This window comes from Narcine bancroftii, chromosome 9, assembly GCF_036971445.1.
Source record: "Narcine bancroftii isolate sNarBan1 chromosome 9, sNarBan1.hap1, whole genome shotgun sequence".
Classification (NCBI taxonomy): Eukaryota; Metazoa; Chordata; class Chondrichthyes; order Torpediniformes; family Narcinidae; genus Narcine; species Narcine bancroftii.
This window is the reverse complement of record NC_091477.1, coordinates 80,608,145-80,614,111: the sequence shown is the minus strand read 5'-3', so window position 1 is coordinate 80,614,111 and position 5,967 is coordinate 80,608,145.

Here is a 5,967-nt window from a genome sequence, read left to right as displayed (position 1 = left end):
ATGATAACTAATGAATGCAAAAACAAACAGTTCATAGTAATTATAAACGTTTCCAAAACATTTCTTACAGAAATAACTTTTCAACCACCATGATTTGATTTTGAAATGTAAAGATTGTTTTTAGTTATGCTAATAAATAAGTTAATGACAATTATACTGGTTGAACCCATTCTTTCTGAGTAATTTAGGGCTTTTTTGGTGGTATTAATTATATGGAGCCATGACTGACACCAGGAACAGCATTTGCCATTTTGTCCCATGGTAATATAAAATGAAAGTTAATTAACCCATCCAATGAGATGTAACATGATTTTTTAAAAAACAAATTAAACATGAAAACAAATGGCTTTTACGAACGTGCATGCTACCAAATGAGCCTTGTCCTTTTGATAGATTTTATTTTTACCCGTTTTTTTTCCCCTAATCATCACCTTAAAAGTCAATTTCTTCTCAAAATGGAAACTGGTGCACTTTGAACTCTTTTTTCTGGGGTTTAACCAGACTCCGGGGTGAAACTCAAATGTCTGCAGATGCTGTGAATGAAGTAAAAGGACAGAAATGCTGGAAGAAGTCAGCAGGTCTCGCAATGTCCATCGGAGGCAAAGATAATAATACTGATGTTTCTGGCCTGAGCCCTTCCGCAAGGTTGAAGAAGGGTTCAGTTATATACTTTTGCCTCCTAGGAATGTTGCAAGTCCTGCTGACTTCCTCCAGCATTTCTGTGCTTTTAATTTAAAATGGACTCAAGAGATGTGAATTTGGCATTACGAAGTTTGGCGCTCAGTGTGTGCAGGTACCTGTTGAGGTACCTTGGCCATTTGAAAGAGTCTCCGTTCACTTGGAGCTCTTTTCACCTCCACCTTCTCTGTAATTTAAGATCTATTTCATTTTTTTAAGCTTTCCCATTTCTGGTGAAAGTTCTTTGTCCTGAAACCTGTGTTTTGCTTTCTGTAAATGCTGCCTGATTCACTGAGTGTGTCCAGCATTACTTTATTTTTATTTTTTCCACTACTCCTATTAAACAGGAGGCATGTTGATGACCTGTTTCGATGCGCCCAGCCTGTATGGATGAGCCAAATCCTATTCATTTTACTGTTAAGGCTAGAAATAATACAAGGTGAAAAGCAAGGAGGAACTAACTTCTCTACTCTTTCCCCTTCCCAGTCATGAGCTTTACTGATGACTTCTTTGAAGAAATATCCTTGATTCAAGAGCGAGAGGATCAGTACGTGAAGGAAGGGATCGGTAGACTACACTGACTTCAGCAATACTACCTTCCACTGACTCAGCAACAGTGCTTCACTAAGGAACTAACCTCAGGCAATGGTGTGCCTTCAACCTTAATTATATGCTTTTCTGCCAAAGGTACTGCACTGGTAGTGAATGGTAAAATCTTAACTGGATTTTCATACCATAACATCCTTTTGAGCTGCATTCAGTGATCCCAGTTTTGGCACAACCACTAATACATGTAAGCATAAAACAAGCCACAGTTCCATTGTTTTGTTAGGCAGGCTCATTTACTCATCCCCATCATTTTTGTACCTCCACAACCAGAAATCCACAAGAGCAGGGTACAACAGAAACAACAGATTCCAGAGGTTTTCAAGAATAAAACAAGATCTCAGTAAAGCTTACAAAACTGTCGCAGGCTGAATGAGGAGAGAATGTTCCCTCTTGGTGAAGAATCCATGTCAGGGGTCAGTCACAAGAAAAAGGGCTCGCTGTTTAACACTAACTCGCCAAGGCAAATAGCGCCTTTGGAAGACTACACAAAAGAGTCTGGAAAAACAACCAACTGAAAAACCTCACAAAGATAAGCGTATACAGAGCCGTTGTCATACCCACACTCCTGTTCGGCTCCGAATCATGGGTCCTCTACCGGCACCACCTACGGCTCCTAGAACGCTTCCACCAGCGTTGTCTCCGCTCCATCCTCAACATCCATTGGAGCGCTTACATCCCTAACGTCGAAGTACTCGAGATGGCAGAGGTCGACAGCATCGAGTCCACGCTGCTGAAGATCCAGCTGCGCTGGATGGGTCACGTCTCCAGAATGGAGGACCATCGCCTTCCCAAGATCGTGTTATATGGCGAGCTCTCCACTGGCCACCATGACAGAGGTGCACCAAAGAAAAGGTACAAGGACTGCCTAAAGAAATCTCTTGGTGCCTGCCACATTGACCACCGCCAGTGGGCTGATATCGCCTCAAACCGTGCATCTTGGCGCCTCACAGTTTGGCGGGCAGCAACCTCCTTTGAAGAAGACCGCAGAGCCTTCCTCACTGACAAAAGGCAAAGGAGGAAAAACCCAACACCCAACCCCAACCCACCAATTTTCCCCTGCAACCGCTGCAATCGTGTCTGCCTGTCCCGCATTGGACTTGTCAGCCACAAACGAGCCTGCAGCTGACGTGGTCTTTTTACCCCCTCCATAAATCTTCGTCCGCGAAGCCAAGCAAAGAAAGAAGAAGAGTGGAGAATGGTATAACTTTGGAATAATCTATTCCAGAAGAGGTTAAGGTCATTTAAGTCAGAAAAGCATTTCTGGGTATTAAGAGAATCAAGGATGCAGAAAAATGGTGTAAACATAAAAGATCAGACATAATTGATGAATGGGGAACAGGTCTGGGAAGTTGTAAATCCTACCTTTGCTTCTTGTTTTACGTTCACAGAGTAGTGGCCATGTGTATTCTCTTCATTAATACATACTTTGTTCCAGTGTCATGTGATTTGTGCTAGTTCATGGGAAGTTTAACCTGACTTCTGTCATTTTGCTGTCATCTTCGAATATTTCACCTTCTCCTCATATACAAGACCCAACCCCATCATTGATCCTGGGAACAAATGACCAACTTCCACAATCAAAGCTAATGACTCATGTGTTTTATCAAAGACCAGTTGTGATTGCAGTGTTGTGATAGTACAGATTCTATCACCAATGTGTATATGTACAGATTGTAGTGTAGGATGACTGTGATTGGCTGAGAGCATAGCCACACCTACTGGCAGGTCTTAAAGGATTGCTCCTAGCCAGACTAGATCATTCTGGACTGGTCGACCTACATGTGATATGCTCCAGTCTTTTAGTTAATAAAAGTCTTGGTTTGGATCGACAAGACTTTGGTTCTTTCGACGCGCTCTACAAGTGTTAAATTTGTTCATTTGTTGAAGCTGTGATAAGGGTAATACAGTCAGGAAGTTCACAGCTCTAGAATCCAGCTTTAAACCTAACACCAGTGCTGTCTGTGTGGATTTTGCATGTTCTCCTATGATTCTTTGGATTTGAATTTGCTAAGTGTGCTTTGTTTTCTTCTCATGTCCAATAGACATGTGAATTTGCAGGTTAAATGGTCACTGTAAATTCCCCCGGGAGTGTAGATAAGTAGTAGAATGTCGGGGGTGGTGGGGTTGGGGTGGGAGGAGGGAGTTGCTGGAAATATAGGGTAACTAATGGGTTAGGGTAAGACAAGTGTAACCATCATTGATGGTTAAAGTGGGCGATGGGCCGAAGGGCCTGTTTCCAAGCTGCATCTCTCTGTGACACTGACTCTAAATAGTCTGTGTCAATCTGATCTGCTTTGCAATGCATCCAGACCTTAGCTAGATGGAAACAATTCATAAGTTAAATAAAAAATAGATCATGAAAATTATGGCTGGAATAAACAATGGAATCGTAGGACAGACAAAGATGTGTTCTATAGTATGAAGCAGAGAGTCCATGTGTGCTTCATATGTATTTTCTGATTTTTTCACTTTTATTGTTTTAATGATGAAAATCTCTGCGCATAAAATTATTTCTATTATATTGCCATTGCCATTCTTAGTGTGGTATTGGAGTTTAGCTGTAATATTCTAGCTAAGATTTTACAAGGTGATCTATTCAGACTTAATTTTCACCCATAGCCCCGATTCTTAAACCCAGGAATATATCACTCTTAGGATTATGACATTTACCTCAAGTTGACATTTATTCTGCAACAGCTTCATTCCCACCCAAAATAGAAAAGTAAATGATCGTAACTAATCAGCTCAGATGATTATTAAATTTAAATTTTAAATTTAGACATACAGCATGGTAACAGGCCATTTTTGGCTCACAAATCCATACAGCCCAATTTACACCCCATTAACCTACACCCCCGGTACGTTTCGAATGGTGGGAGGAAAACCATGCAGACACAGGGAGAACATAGAAACTCCTTGCAGACAACGCCGGATTCGAACCCTGGTCCTGATCGCTGGTGCTGTAAAGGTGTTGCGTTAACCGCCACGCCAACCTTGACGCCCGAAGAAATTTTTTTCTCTACAGACGTTAGCTTATTTTTGATTTTTCATAGACAAAATAAGGAGCCTGGCAAAACCAAACACAGAATGCATTGGAATTAACCGAAAAGATAATTGGTGTCTGGAAATGTTCTCTGTAGGGAGCAAAGGTACAAGTATATAAAGCACAAGTAGAATAGGCTGGGGATGAATGATTGCTAATTTTTCAGAAATAACACTTAGCATTTCATTACCATCATTAGTAAGGTACACCTTTGGGTCATTGGGGAGCCTGAAGCAAAATCAAAGTGATTCTATCAGAGCAATGATGCCTGATAATAAAAAAATCCAATATCCAGGAAATACTGTTTGCATGAATAAAATTTCCATTATTATAAGAGTGATAATTTATGATGTAATTTTCACCTAATATACTTCCAGTTACTGTGCAATATTTTTAGTTTTTATGAAGATTTAAACATTTCAGATTCCGTCTGAAGGGAACTTGGAGTTCATGTCCAAGGCCCTGGGTGAAGGTTGTGTGGGGGTGGGGGGGTGGGGAGGAGACAAATAACATAACATAACATAACATAACATAACAATTACAGCACGGAAACAGGCCATTAGGCCCTTCTAGTCCGCACCGAACCAAACACCCCTTTCTAGCCCCACCTCCCTGCACAATGCCCATAACCCTCCATCTTCTTCTCATCCATATACCTGTCCAACCTTTTCTTAAATAATACAATTGACTCCGCCGCCACTATTTCTCCCGGAAGATCATTCCACACGGCTACCACTCTCTGAGTAAAGAAGTTCCCCCTCATGTTACCTCTAAACCTCTGCCCCTTAATTCTTAACTCATGTCCTCTTGTTTTAATCTTTCCTCCTCTTAACAGAAATAGTCTATCCACATCCACTCTGTCTATCCCTTTCATAATCTTAAATACTTCTATCAAATCCCCTCTCAACCTTCTACGCTCCAAAGAATAAAGACCTAATCTGTCCAATCTCTCCCTATACTCTAGATGCTTAAACCCAGGTAAAATTCTGGTAAACCTTCTCTGCACTCTCTCCACTCTGTTTATATCCTTCCTATAATTAGGCGACCAGAACTGCACACAGAACTCCAAATTAGGCCGTACCAACGTATTATACAATCTCAACATCACCTCCCAACTCCTATATTCCATGCAATGATTGATAAAGGCCAGCATACTAAAAGCCTTCTTCACCACCCTATTCACGTGAGTTTCTACCTTCAGGGAACGATGTACCGTTACTCCTAAATCTTTCTGCTCTTTTGTATTCCTCAATGCTCTCCCATTTACCACGTATGTCCTATTCTGATTCTTCTTACCAAAATGAAGCACCTCACACTTATCAGCATTAAATTCCATCTACCATTTTTCAGCCCACTTTTCTAAGCAGCCCAAATCCCTCTGCAATCCTTGAAAACCTTCTTCATTATCCACTATTCCACCTATCTTAGTATCGTCTGCATATTTACTAATCCAATTCACCATCCCATCATCTAGATCATTAATGTATATAACGAACAACAATGGGCCCAAAACAGATCCTTGAGGCACACCACTGGTCACCGGCCTCCAACCTGACAGACAATTATCCACTACCACTCTCTGGCCTCTCCCTTTCAGCCAATGTTCAATCCATTTGACTATCTTAAAATTTATACCT